A 13,846-nucleotide genomic window follows, 5' to 3' on the forward strand; every position below is an offset into this window, starting at 1 on the left:
ATCTTTGCGTGTTGCTTCGTTTAGTTTTCTGTAATCTATACACACACGCCAACCTGTGGCTGTTCTTGTGGGGATTAATTCATTGTTTTCATTAGAAATAACAGTCATACCTCCCTTCTTTGGAACAACTTGGACAGGACTTACCCAATTACTGTCTGAAATTGGATAAATGATGCCGGCATCTAGGAGCTTGATAATTTCAGCCTTGACTACCTCCTTCATGTTCGGGTTTAATCGCCTTTGATGTTCGATTGAAGGTTTGTAGTCTTCTTCCATCAAGATTTTATGCATGCACACACTTGGGCTTATTCCTTGTAAATCTGAAATAGACCATCCTAATGCTTTCTTGTGCCTACGTAGAACCTGCAACAACCTTTCCTCTTGATCAAGTGTTAAGTGAGAAGAAATAATAACAGGAAAAGAGTGGTCTTCACCTAAGAATGCATGTTTTAGATGAGGTGGAAGTTGTTTCAGTTCATGCTTAGGTGATTCCTTTTCTTTTTCATTCAAGATGCTTGATTTATTAATGTTATTTTCAACATGCAAAGTGGTCTTCACACATTCATCAATAACATCAATTCTAAAACAGTCTCCATTATCCATAGGAAGTTTACAAGATTTAAGTACATCAAACACAATCTCTTCCTGTCCAACTCTTAGAGTCAACTTACCTTCATAGACATCTATTAATGCTCTTGCAGTTGCAAGAAAAGGTCGTCCCAGGATTAGAGATCCTTCCCTGTCTTTATCAATGTCAAGGATAACAAAATCAACAGGAAAGATGAATGTACCTACCTTTACAAGCACGTCTTCTACAATCCCTCTAGGATATTTAATTGACCGATCCGCTAATTGCAAAGACATCCTTGTTGGTTTGAGCTCTCCCATACCTAACATCTTAAAAACTTCATAGGACATAAGGTTAATGCTAGCACCTAAATCTGCCAAAGCTTTTTCAAAGTCAAGATTACCAATGTTACAAGGGATAGAAAAACTTCCTGGATCTCTCAACTTTGGAGGCAGTTTGTTTTGGATAATTGCACTGCACTCCTCGGTTAACATTACCGTTCCTTGATCATCAATTTTTCATTTCTTGCTCAAAATATCTTTTAGGAATTTAGCATAGCTAGGCATTTGAGCAAGAGCTTCAGCAAATGGAATATTGATTTGAAGCTTTTTAAACACGTCCAGAAATTTGAGGAAGCTCTTGTCATCTTGTGCTTTCTTTAATCTTTGGGGAAAGGGAACAGGGGGAACATATGGTTTTACCTTTTCTTTCTCCTCTAAGTCAATGATAGGCACCTTTGGTTGTTCTTTTACTTCCTTTTCTTTCTTTGGTGGTTCATCTAATTGTTTGCCACTTCTCAAGGTAATAGCTTGCACTTGTTCCTTTGGATTCTTTTCAGTATTGCTAGGTAACGTACCTTGGGGTCGAGATGCCATCAAGTTTGCAAATTGCCCTAGCTGAATCTCCAAATTCCTGATTGCAGCCTGCTGGATTTTATGTTTCTCCCTGGTTTCATTCATGAATTCCATGTGTGATTTGGAGAGAGCGGTGAGGAGGTCATCATGAGATTTCTTTTTTGGAGGGTGGAAACCTGGGGGTGCATTCAAGGCATTGTTAGGATTACCATAAGATAGATTAGGATGATTCCTTAACCTGTTATCGTATGAATTTGAATAAGGGTAATTCTTTCTTCCTTGATTCATCACATAGTTCACTTGCTCCAAAGTTTGTGGATTTAAAGAGTCCATGATGCATTCCCCAATTCCATGTTGTCCATTGCACCTATCACATACTTGCATAACAGAATTTACAGAATTAGTAGTTAACATGTCCAATTTCCTTACCATGTTATCTACCTTGGCATTAAGTGCTGTAATGGCGTCTATTTCATAGACTCCTACAGTTCTTCTCCTTTCGGTATTAGTTTGGTAATGGCTATTGCTTGCCATTTCCTCTATCAACTCATATGCTTCATCAATTCCTTTCTTTTCAAAGGATCCACCTGCAGCTGCATCTAAGGTAATTTTGATGTTAGGAGATAATGCATTATAGAAAGTTTGTACCTGTAACCACTTGGGCAAACTGTGATGTGGGCACTTTCTTAACAAGTCCTTGAATCTTTCCCAAGCTTCATACAAGCTCTCTTGATCATGATGAGCAAATGTCATTATCTCATTGCGCAACTTGGTGGTTTTTGAGGACGGAAAGAATTTAGCTAAGAATTTTTGAGCTAATTCATCCCATGTTGTAAAACTTCCAACGGGACACGATTGTAACCATGATCTAGCCTTATCCCTAAGAGTGAATGGAAAAGGTCTTAATTTGATTGCATCTTCAGAAACACCGTTTTGTTTAAAAGTGTCACAAATTTCCAGAAAATTGGTGATGTGAGCATTAGGATCTTCACTAGGTAAACCCCCATATTGGATCGAGGTAGAAAGCATTTGGATAATTGCGGGTTTAATCTCAAAATTATTAGCTTCTACCCTAGGTCTAGTAATACTTGAGGTTGTCCCATTCAGATTAGGTGTTGTATAGTCCCTTAAGGTACGGACCGGATGCTGAAGTGGTGGTCCAACTATGTTCTCGTTTTCGATTTCGTCAGCCATGTCTGCCTGTTGTTCGATTTTTACTTCTTGTGGTTTTCTTGCAGCGTTGAGCCTTCGAAGAGTTTGTTCAATTTCCGGATCAAAGATTAGAGGTTCAGTCCTCCTTGATCTCCTTTGCATAAAACAACCTGGAGCAGTACTTAAAACAAAATTAAATAAACACGAAAAAGTGTCTAAATTAATAACAGGGTAATTCGTATTGATATTGATACGCCAATCCCCGGCAACGGCGCCAAAAACTTGACAGCTTATTTTCGCAAGTGTACGAAATCGCAACAAGTAATATAGAGTAAGAAAGTATCGTATCCACAGGGATTATTTATCAATTACCAAAATTATGTTAACCTATTATTATTTAGACGATGATAAAAGGAATTCGCTATAAAGTAAATAAAATTTAAAGTAAAAACAAAAGAAATCAAACACCAAATTCAGGTGAAAAAGAAATCAAAGGATTAAGATACTAGGGAATTTGATTTCATTCAATTCTATCCAGCTTATTCTTTTAGTTCATTAATCAAGTTTAATTGTTCGAGTAGGAGAAACAACCCTAAGGTTACTAACAAGCTCTCCCGATTTATTGTTAGCTATTCTAATCCAATTTAATTACCTATCTTAATAGTGAAATTAAACATAAATCAGATCATTAGGTTTTATGGTTGTTTTGTGAATTCACAACTTAATAATTTATTAACTTATGAAAACCCCCCTTGAGTCAAACCATATAGTTTCCACATCAAGTTATTATTCTCAAGTAAATTATTACCTTTTTCATATCAATAACCCTTCTCCCGAATGTGATTATTGAAATAAATCAATCCAGGGGAAATATTCTGCCTGGAGGCCTTAAGCACAATAATAAGTTATAACAAGAACAAAGAAAAATAAATCTAATAGTATAAGCTGGAATCGAATTAAATTACATCAAATCCCTAGTATAAGAGTTTAGCTAGACATAGTAATTAAATTAAACTCACTCATTCTTGAATCATCCATCATAATTAAATACAATAGTAAAAGAAAGAAACAAGATGAGAGTTTAGAATAAAAACTGTATCACAACTATGTTGATGGCTTCCTTGAATCTTGGCACAATTATTTGATGCTTGAAGTCTTTTTGAGAGAGAATTATGTGAAGAAATTGCATAAAAAAAACGAGAGATCCCTTGCTATGAGAAGTTCCTCTCTTTATATAGAGTTCCTGAAGACAAGTCTGACTCCTTTTAGGAAATAGAATCCTTATTTAGTGCAAAATCCTTTATAGGAGATCATGACTGTTTAGGTTCTTGATTTCTTCTTGATTAGGACTCCTTTTTCCCCAAGAATAGGTCCAAGTCTTGTTTAGTGTGTTTAGGAAACTCCCTGAAGTCGGCCCATGTGAGAAAAACTTGATTTGCGTATTAAATTTACGCTGGTCTCGCCTGCGCAGCACGGGCGTGCTATATGGCACGGGCTGGGTGTGCTTGAGTCTGGAAGTCTGGCCAGTGAAGCACGGGGCGTGCTAGGTAGCACGGGCTAGTGAAGCACCGAGGCACGGGCGTGCCACTTAGCACGGGAAGGGCGTGCTCTTCTCTGGAAGTCTGCCTAGAGCTGCCATGGGCGTGCTATATGGCATGCCTTGGTATCCTTGTAGCACGGCCGTGCCTTTTGACACACCCTGACCGTGCTCTCTTCTGTCTCTCTGTTGGATTCCTTGGTTTCTAGCACGGCTGTGCCTTTTAGCACGGCCCGGGCGTGCCACAAGTTAAGTGCCTTGTGTTATAAAATTCTTTTCTGTGCCAAATTCCTGAAATTTTCTCTTAGATCAAGCGGATTAAAGATCAAGGAAGCTTTTGAACATATTTATACTAAAAGTGATTTAAAGTAATAAAAACTTACTCAAAATCTAATAAAAACTATATTAAAAACACTATAAAATTAACACCTATCAAAGAGCCATCCTCATCCTCATCAGAAGAGTCGAGCGGGATGCCCTCAACCTCCAGCCTCGCCCGAAGCCGCTCAACCTCTGCCTGAAGCCGGCTCACAGCGCTGGACTGATGGGCCTGATGCCTCCGTAGTCTCCCGTTCTCCAAATCCTGTAAAAGCAGACGTGTGTAAGAAAGTTTACCAAGTAATAAGAAGCAAGAAGGTAAATGTGTGTAAAATTCATACCAGCTCATGCCACTCGGAGTACAGCCGACCAATGTAGGATCGGGCAAACCCGAACTGCTGGTAGATCTCCTGATATCTCTGGGCCGGCACCTGCAAACAAGGAATATCCATTAAAAAGACTACTCAGGTAAAGTACTTCTAACTTTGTAAATTCGGTTTATGACTTACATGTGTAGCGTGCTCAGGGTCCAGCTGCACCGGAGGAGGAGCCTGCCGAAGATCAGCAGGAATAATGATGCCAAATCCCAAACCTAGACTAGGATCCAACACCACCTCCATACCCGGTGGGAACGAGACATCTCCCAGCACTACACCGGCCGGTCCAGCCGGAGCAGCTGCGCCACCCGCCTCAGCTGCTGCCTCCGCCCTGTAGTGAGCCGCAGTCTTATGCGTCTTCTGCTCCTGCATTCAGTTACAGGGGAAATGATGGTATCAGTGAGCTGAAACAGTGAAAACAGTAATAACAGTAAATAAGACCGAAGATCAGAAAAGTTACCTGAGTATACTCAAGAATCTCGGGAAGTCGCGCCTGCATCCGAGAGGCGAAGGAAGAGGGGAAGTCACCGGCGGACAGGAAATCGTTCACCGAGAAGCCTCTATACTCTACCTCTAAGTCCTCCCGGGTCAAGCCCTCCAGCAGACACATATGCCGAGGAGGGGCATGAGGCACCCTCCGCTGTGCTGGAGCTACCGGAGTGTCAAAGACTCTCTCTCCAAGGAAATAGCAGTCGGCCCAGTATCCTCGCATCAGCAGCCTCGACCGGGTGTGCAACTCAGCCACCTCTCGGCCCGGGTAAGTCCGCCAGGCCTCGCAATCCCATGGAGTCAGGGACAGCTACAAAAGAAGGAGAAATCAGCATTTGTTATGTATTAAAATAAAAGGAGAAAAGAAGATAAGCTAAAGATTGAGAGGTTCTTTCTGTACTCACATCAGACAGCTCCCGGTCATTAAGGAAGCTCCGCCAGTACTTGGGATCCTCGCCACTGGCATAAGTGTGATGACAGTGGGCCAGATAGCAAGGAATCCTCTTGGACTCGACGAGAGAGTCACCACTCGGACCGCCTGAATAGATACAGTACTCGTAGGACCATACCTACAGCAGAAAAAGAGATGACATCAATTAGTTGAACAGTTGAGAATGGCAAATAAAAAGCTGAAGAGTGAAAGAATGTTACCTCCAAAGGCCGGATAAACAGCCAGTTCGACTCACCACTACCACGGGTCCAGACATCCAGACCGTGATAGAGATGAGCCAAACCGAGTGTGGCCCAGTCGAAGGACCCGACCTGGCTCAGATCCCGAAGACATGCCAGCACTGCCGGGTCTCCCTTATTCTGGGAGGTGCATAACAACTGGGATGAGATGATGTAGAATAAGAAGGATCGAGCAGCCTGGTCCCTCTCCTCCCGAGTATACGCAGGAGCAGCAGGTCGGGCCTCCTCCGGCAGCTCCCTCCAAGCCTCCAAACGGGTCCTGATCCTCTCGGCCCAGAACCGGAAGACCATCTCGTAGGACATACATCCCTACACGGTGTACCGAGTCTGTGAGGTGACACCGAGCAAGGAACGGACCAGCTGGGCCCCGAGAGTGGCCGTCTGATACCGAGCGTCCAGCGGGGGAACCGGGCCAGTGAAGCATAGACCAGTGATGGCAGCATAGTCCACGGGCGACAGGGTCATCTCGCCGAACCCGAAGATGAAGGTGTGAGTACAATCGTTCCACCGCTCCATCAATGCATATCGCATAGCAGGCAGGAAACGAGGCTGCGTGCGGCGCAATCCTGCAGCGTAATCCCCGAAGCCAGCAGCAACGACCCGGGCCTGCATAGGAGGGTCCAATAAATCCCAGAAGGCGGAAGCATCAGTGGCTGATCCACCCGAGCGGGCCTTGCCCAGATTAACCTGTAAGGAAAATTTTCAATTTCAATAAGTACGATACTAACAATCATTTATCTTCTTCTATGACAGGAAAAATAAAAACCCAAGTTTCAGTTTGAACCGTAGCTGCGTCACGCAACTACAAAGCCGCGTCACGCGTCTACACAGTTGCGTCACGCAACTTGAACCAAGTCGCGTACTCAAAAGCACAGCTGCGTAGCGCACCTCAACACTCGCGCCACGCCACTCCCCAGTCACGTCACGCAACCACGGAGTCGCGCCACGCATCTTGATAGATGCGTCACGCAACTACTCAAGACTCTTACCCATTGAAGCAACTGTCGAAGGTACGCAGTAATTCAATTTCAATCTAATTTCACTATGTCTGTGTTGTTTTCATGCAATTTTCAGGGCAAAATCAAGTCGCCTAGAGCTACCGACAATCAAATGTCAACAAATCAAGTTTTAATGCAATAGAAAGGTTCGATTCTAAGGTTCAAGGCAAGCTAGGGTTTCTGGCGCCTCGAACAGTTGCGTCACGCAACTGTTCACACAGGAACAGCTGTGTCACGCAATTGTTCATGGAAGAACAGCCGCGCCACGCAACTCCTACCTGCGTGACGCGACTGTTGACGCAGGCATAAACTTCAAAACATATTCCTATTGCTACAGCTACGGATCAAAAGCAGTAAAAAACCAAAAAAAAAAAGAGAAAGGAATTTTTTACTTACCTCGGACTGAAAGCCGCGCATCCGGCTAGTCTCGTACCGGACCGGGAACTCCGTACCCGGCAACGGGACAAGCTGCAACGGTCGTGTCCCGGGGGTCAGCGGATTCCGGCTCACCGGCACCGGTTCGCCGTCAAAGGTCGGGATATCGGGTAGGGCCCCTAGGGTCTCCATCTCAGGAGTGTAAGCAGAAGCAGGGATTTTTGAAATCTGAGACATCGTTTTCGGTTAAACAGTTCAGAGAATTTTCAATTGCTTAGGGTTTGTGATAAGTAAAATGAATCGATAAAGAATAAGAGTTACTTATAGTGAATATCTGGGCCCAAGCCCATTTCCTCAAAGCAACAAGCCCAAGTCCATTCTTCCGAGCCCAAAAGGACCGATGGACCCATTTCCTTCTTTCAACGCCCAATAAGCCCGTGTGGCCCGTTTAAAAGCCCACAACGGTCCATTCCGGCAATTTGATGTTGATGTGCGGCTCGTACACTTCAGCAATTTTTGTCTACTCGCCGCACAGGGGGCAGAAACATCAAATTGCCCAGATTGCCCTCAGGTAAGTTTTCTTTCAACCACTGTATCATAAAAGGTATACTTGAAAATGCAGATAACAAATTTTTGTTAAACCTTTTATGCCGAAATTTTTGTTAAAATTTTTTGCAAAATAATTAAGAATATGCCTACAAAGGTGGATATTTTTGGCCCTAGCCCGGAATTCCGGACTGGGGGCAAAAGTATAACCTTTTACCTTAAAACGAATCCTTTTTCATAATTAATGCATGGGAACATGTGATGTTCCAATATTTTTCTAACAAGAGGCATGGTTCGTTTGCATACGGATATTGCTCTTTTTCTTCTGGTGAACAATTTTTCAGGCCAACCGGTGATGGTTTCTCGAAGCCGATAGGTCTTACTGATTAGTGATGGTGCATTGCGAAGCTAATCAGGACAATTTCAATTTCCGATCAGTGATGATGTATTGTGAAACTGTTCGGGATTTCTTCCCCAGTCAATGATGTTGAGTTACGAAGTTGACCAGGGTAAAATCAACGTCTTTCGAGCCGATCAAACCGAGCTTCGAGGATGCCCCTTCAGATTCCATGGAAACCGACGAAGCCGATCAAACCGAGCTTAGAAGGTGACCAAACATTCAAAGTCCTTCAAACCGATCAAACCGAGCCCCGAAGGTGTCTTTCAAGCCGATCAAACCGAGCTTTGAAGTCATTCACATGCTTGATGGAAACCGACGAAGCCGATCAAACCGAGCTTTGAAGTCATTCACATGCTTGATGGAAACCGACGAAGCCGATCAAACCGAGCTTAGAAGGTGACCAAACATTCAAAAACCGACGAAGCCGACCAAACCGAGCTTAGAAGGTGACCAAACATTCAAAGTCCTTCAGGCCGATCAAACCGAGCCCCGAAGGTGTCTTTCAAGCCGATCAAACCAAGCTTTGAAGTCATTCACATGCTTGATGGAAACCGACGAAGCCGATCAAACCGAGCTTAGCAGGTGACCAAACATTCAAAAACCGACGAAGCCGATCAAACCGAGCTTAGAAGGTGACCAAACATTCAAAGTCATTCAGGCCGATCAAACCGAGCCTCGAAGGTGTCTTCCAAGCTGATCAAACCGAGCTTTGAAGTCATTCACATGCTTGATGGAAGCCGACAAAGCCGATCAAACCGAGCTGAGAAGGCGTCCAGATGATTAACTCAGCATCTTTCCAAGCCGATCAAACCGAGCTTCGGAAGTGATTGCCTGATAGAAGGCGCGTCAATGGACCACTTTAACATAAATTATTTATACAATTAATGATAAAGTGGGGGGGCAAACTGTTGACGCGTAATTTTATACCCCCACCTGACCCGATGATGATATGAGGACAAGGGATAAGGTATCACGATAAACCAGAAGTGTTTGAACCGAAAATTGAACCAAACCACCCAAAGGAGCTGACCTGTGTTAGGGCTGCGTCACGCAGCTAGTACCTGCGTGACGGCACTCTTAGCTACGTCACGCAGCTCTAACAGGACTGACACCTCCGACGCACGCCCGTGCAACGGCCTGCACTGTTTGTATGGATACGTGCCAACTGTACGAAAAGTAAGTCGCGTCACGCAGCTTACGGGTGCGTCACGCAGCTTATACCCGCGTGACGCGACTATGCTCTGTTGCCCTAGCCATATAAATACAACATTTTCCAGTAAAAAAGGGACTTTTGACATTTTTGCTCTCATTTCCTCTAAAAAGATAACCTTCTGAGATCAAGTTTTTGATTAACGACTAGAGCTCTTTCTCAAGAACTCAACTGAGTAAACTTGAGGAAGATCAAGTCATAGATATTTTAGGTTTAAGATCAAAAAAAGATACAAAAAGATAAGAAGAGGAAAAGAGAGGAAAAAGAAAAAAGGGAAAACGATTTATTTTTTGTAAAAGAACTTGGTGATCACGCTTCTGGGATCGTGAAAAGTTATCTCTAAACTAATATCAGTCCATGCAGTCCTCAAATCTGAGGGCTAGGTAACGATTCTAACTTTTCCTTTTCATTTCTAGCATTTTATCTCTTAAAAATCTCATTTTCACAGTGTTTAGTTGACCTATTATTGATAAAACGTAAGTTTGCCCATTGTTGAACTCTTCTGGGTTGATTTTAATTACTTTTAATAAAAAGAACACGTAGAAAAGAGTAGTTTGAAAGGTAGTTGCGGACCAGAGCAGCCGCGTCACGCAGCTACTACCTGCATGACGCGACTGCTCATGTCCAAAAGCTCTTAGCCTGGATTGGACCACCTGCGTGACGCAGCTGTTCTCGTACTCAGTTATATTTTGTCTTATATTTGTATTTAATGTTTCACTGTAAATGAATAATCAATAAGTCTGAGTATTTTAAATAAATCACGAACAGTTCCGTCACGTAGCTAGGAGTTCCATCACGCGACTGTTCTTCATAGAACAGCTACGTGACGCAACTGTTCTAATCTACAGGACCATAACCAGAGTTCCGTCACGCGACTGTTCTTCATATAACAGCTGCGTGACGCAACTATTACAAATCCCAGAATAAAAGATAAGAGCTGTGCCACGCGACTGTTCTCCCATAGAACAGTTGCGTGACGCGACTGTCTTCCAGTCCCAGGTTATTTTTTGTCTTAATTTCATTTCATTAAGTAGATTTTAATTTCAATCCGGAAAATGATCAATAATGGGCAAATTGAGTTTTAATCAAATCAAGTCAATTAATCTGTTGTGATTATGGTATTTTGAGAATTAATATTTTGTTATTTCCTTTTAACTATATTATTAAACTCGGTTTGTGGCCCGCCTTTAACCATAAGGCAAGAGCGGGTCTTTTAATTTTATTTGATATGTATGGTGGATGAATGATGGATGTGATGCTTAATTTATGAATGAATGCAATGAATGAACTTATTTGGGACGGTTAATTAATTTTCCACATAGGAACTCGGTTCGATTTGTTCGGGTTGGGTTTAAATAATTGGCTTTTCTAAAATAAAATCAATTAGAAATCGTAGGTTAAAAGAGGCCGGTTTTCCGGGCGTCGGCTGCCAATGGGCCGACGTACCTAATTCCCTTACCTAGAATCGTATGTGGTACGCCTGACCAGTTTTTCTAAATAATAGGCCTTGAATAAAATTGGGTTAAATGAAGTCACTTTTATAAAATAAAAATTGAAAACGGTCCCATTGCCGAAATAATGGGTGGCGACTAAAATGATTTATAAGACCGATCTATCGGCATCGCGTATTCAAAAAGGTTTTATCACCTCTTTTTCCAAAATAAAACAATAAACAATGTAACAAAATGAAAAAAAGACGTTTTTTCGAGATCCTTCCGGGGTTCGGGATTTCGACGAAAACACTCCCAAGGAATGATACCATGGGCGCCTTAACAGTAGGGCAAATGTTGGGGGATGTCAATTGTAAAAAATCGATCTCCTTTTTTATTGGCCCCACCTTGACTACAGTCTTGAAAATACCCTCAACCTCTCTTTTTGAGTCATCATAGGCTCTAATCACAACATTAGAAGGCTCCAAATCAGATAGTTCCATCTTGAACTTAGAAAGCAGCTTCAAAGGACATTCATTTAGTGTTGACTCGTCATCTATCATTACATTCCCAGTTACTCTCCCTTTGACCTCAGCCTTTATAAACAGTGCTTTGGTTTGATTCCTTCCTTTGGGAGGAAGCTCATCATCTGAAAAGGTGATAGTGAGGGGATTATATTGCACCATCCTCACAAAATCAGCTGGAGAAATGGATGATGAAACAGGAATCTCTACTATGGCTTTTAGCAAAGCTTCTCGGTATTGTTTTGACGGTACCAGCCTACATGCTTACTTTTGCATGGGTTCTTTTCATTTGTTTGATCAGGGCATTATGAACCCCTCCCCCGAAAACAGGCATATAAATGCATATGACTAAGGGCAGAAATGCACGTGAATGTATAAGTCGCCACCTTGTTTAATTATTTTAGGGTAAACCAAGAAAAAACCCTAAGTTGACTCCAATTTTAATTAACCTAATTACTAGATTAATTATCCCAATGTTTAAGGCATAATCTGCGAACCCGAGGTGGATCCCGAGACCATGTCATGCTGATGAACTAACCAATGAATGAATGCTTTGCAAGGTAAAGGACGCAATTGGACCAATAAAAATGTTTAAGTGATTTTGACTTGCCGCTCGGGGTTAAATCCCGAACGTGCCTACGTACTTCCGTTTGAATGGAAGATCAAAGTCAACGTAGTTCGATAGGCCTTTTTAAAAGGGCTTTGAATGGGTATGCTTTATGCATGAGTGTGTGTATGCTTTGTGCATTTTGTTTAGGCATTTTGCCAAAGAATTGATTGATTTGATTTAGGCATTTGTTGCCAAAATTGTTGATTTAAGGCTCTTAGCCAAAAGATTGATTTAGGCAATTTTATTGCCAAAAATTGATGTGTTTTAGGCGATTGTCGCCAAAATTGATTATTTGAAGGCTTTTAGCCAAAATGAATTGATTTTGATTTAAGCGATTTGTCGCTAAAAAATGGTTAATCTTACTTATAGGCAATTTGTTTGCCAAAAGCAATCAATTGAATTGCAATATAGGCAATTTATTGCCAAAAATGTGTTTAATTAAGGCTACTTAGTCACAATTATTGATTAACTGGACTTAAGTCGGACTGTACGAAAATAAAGGCACTTATGCCATAGTTATCAATTAACTAGGCTTTTTAGCCAATATTGTCGGATTTAGGCTTTAACACCACGATTATTAATTAACCGGGCATTTAAGCTTAATCGTATTTAATTAAGGCAGTCTTATTTGCCAAATTGATGATATGAATGCAGTTGTAGAATTAGGAGTAGAAGAGAAATATGCATGAAATGTCGAAATTAAATAGACAGGGTTTAGTTATGTACCTGATTTATTCGACGGCCGCTTCTTAGCTTCAGCTTGAAAACTCCAAGTTAAGCTCCTCGTTTGGGGAATATTGATTAATTAAATTCAATTTAAGTGACCAAGTATCACAACAATAAAATAATAAAAGCCTATGCTAAATGCAGAAAAGCAGTAAAGAATCGCAAGGAGCGTAGGGGAGAAGGAGCGTCCGTCAACACAGACTAAGTGAATCAAAACGGAGTGCCGGGGCCGATATTTATAGGCAAAAAACGACCTGGAGGGCGGCCGTTGCCGCCGTGCATGTCATGCTGATGAACTAACCAATGAATGAATGCTTTGCAAGGTAAAGGACGCAATTGGACCAATAAAAATGTTTAAGTGATTTTGACTTGCCGCTCGGGGTTAAATCCCGAACGTGCCTACGTACTTCCGTTTGAATGGAAGATCAAAGTCAACGTAGTTCGATAGGCCTTTTTAAAAGGGCTTTGAATGGGTATGCTTTATGCATGAGTGTGTGTATGCTTTGTGCATTTTATTTAGGCATTTTTCCAAAGAATTGATTGATTTGATTTAGGCATTTGTTGCCAAAATTGTTGATTTAAGGCTCTTAGCCAAAAGATTGATTTAGGCAATTTTATTGCCAAAAATTGATGTGTTTTAGGCGATTGTCGCCAAAATTGATTATTTGAAGGCTTTTAGCCAAAATGAATTGATTTAGGCAATTTTATTGCCAAAAATTGAATGGGCGATTGTCGCCAAAATTGATTGATTTAAGGCAATTTATTTGCCAAAAGTGATTATATGAAGGCTTTTAGCCAAAATTTTGATTTAAGCGATTTGTCGCTAAAAAATGGTTAATCTTACTTATAGGCAATTTGTTTGCCAAAAGCAATCAATTGAATTGCAATATAGGCAATTTATTGCCAAAAATGTGTTTAATTAAGGCTACTTAGTCACAATTATTGATTAACTGGACTTAAGTCGGACTGTACTAAAATAAAGGCACTTATGCCATAGTTATCAATTAACTAGGCTTTTTAGCCAATATTGTCGGATTTAGGC

General features: G+C 41.6%; 1 non-coding gene across 1 annotated transcript; it reads left to right on the forward strand.

Annotated features, from left to right (window-relative positions):
• The first annotated feature begins 2,087 nt into the window (after nt 1–2,087).
• On the forward strand, nt 2,088–2,193 carry LOC149496927 (small nucleolar RNA R71). The gene has a single exon (XR_016320702.1). It is a non-coding gene; the product is annotated as a small nucleolar RNA R71 (small nucleolar RNA).
• The last annotated feature ends 11,653 nt before the right edge of the window (nt 2,194–13,846 follow it).

Source organism: Jatropha curcas, chromosome 4, assembly GCF_041381405.1.
Source record: "Jatropha curcas cultivar XTBG-Jc1 chromosome 4, XTBG_Jcur_1.0, whole genome shotgun sequence".
NCBI classification, from domain to species: domain Eukaryota; kingdom Viridiplantae; phylum Streptophyta; class Magnoliopsida; order Malpighiales; family Euphorbiaceae; genus Jatropha; species Jatropha curcas.